The following is a 1,184-nucleotide window of genomic DNA, read 5'->3' as shown; positions in this document are numbered from 1 at the left end:
CGGCCAAGCGCGCGCTTCGCTCCAAGCCACACCGAAGTAGCCGGTCTTTCCCGATTAGGTATCGAACCTCGCGGCATGCCTTCACGACGGCTACCGGTCCGAAGTGGCCATATGTTGCTCTTCATCTCCGCATTCGGCATGACGTCACTCTACTGATGGACTTGGTATGTGCCCCTCGGTGAGGCAGCTTCTTGAGGAACAATGCAAAGCCCCTTGTACCCGTATGCCACTCTCGAATAGTCGTAGCATCCTGTGTAGTATAAAATCTGTCGTAGTTCTCCCCAAAAATAAAAGAGCTGTTCCCCCCCCCCCTCGAGTTCAGAGCTCATAAGTCGAGTTCGCCCCGCGTCTAAGCTTTCAACTGCGTCACTTCGTCCCTCGCCACGTAACTTTGAAACCTCGTCCACTGCGTTTACTCGTCGATACCGTCTCGACGAACCCTTCGACTTCGACTATTGTCGAAGAAACTGCTAACCGCGCCCTAGCTAAGTACACCCTATCGAATCGTGTCCCTTCTCTCTACGATACATCGAAGAGCTCTGCCGAGCTTCGATCGTCGCTAACTTTCCACAGCTTCCAAGTAGCTTCGACGACATGTCGAAGCCACCTCGTACCTACCCGTTTGTTCGTAACCTTTCCCAAGGGCGTTTCTCGTGTTCACTCGAACCGCGGGACACCTTGCTGCTAACTCCCCTCTCATTAGACTATAAGCCGTCTCTCTAGTCCCTTTAGGTCGCACCCAGGTTAGGGGTTAGGGTTTCGTAGGTCGTATCACCGGCCTCTGCTGCCCTAGGGACCTCAGTTTCGACCTCTTGTCCCTAGGTCAGTAAGCTCATGTACTTACTTACCTTTCTAATGCTAACTTACTTGTCCCTAGCCTTAGGTTTGAGCCTAGCTCACCATCGCTTCGGTGAGATCTAGTTGAACGCCCCCCGCTTTCAGGTATTCCCCTGTCGCTTGACCTCAAGTCGCGACACTGAGGTCCCTAGGGCAGCAGAGGCCAGCTTATATACAGAAGGAGATAAGGGCAGGCTGTGCACACTGGTCCGTGCACAGCTGGTCCATGCGCAGCATGCTGACGCGGCCCCGGGGGCCGGTGAGTCAGAGAGGCTGTGTCAGCGGAGCCCGAGCTGTGCCGTGCACTGCCACCCCATCTAATCTTATCGTACAGTAGATAACAATGC

The sequence above is a fragment of the Postia placenta genome (genome assembly GCF_002117355.1).
Source record: "Postia placenta MAD-698-R-SB12 unplaced genomic scaffold POSPLAscaffold_4, whole genome shotgun sequence".
NCBI classification, from domain to species: domain Eukaryota; kingdom Fungi; phylum Basidiomycota; class Agaricomycetes; order Polyporales; family Adustoporiaceae; genus Rhodonia; species Rhodonia placenta.
The sequence above is the reverse complement of the archived record's forward strand: the minus strand, read 5'-3'. Positions refer to the sequence as shown.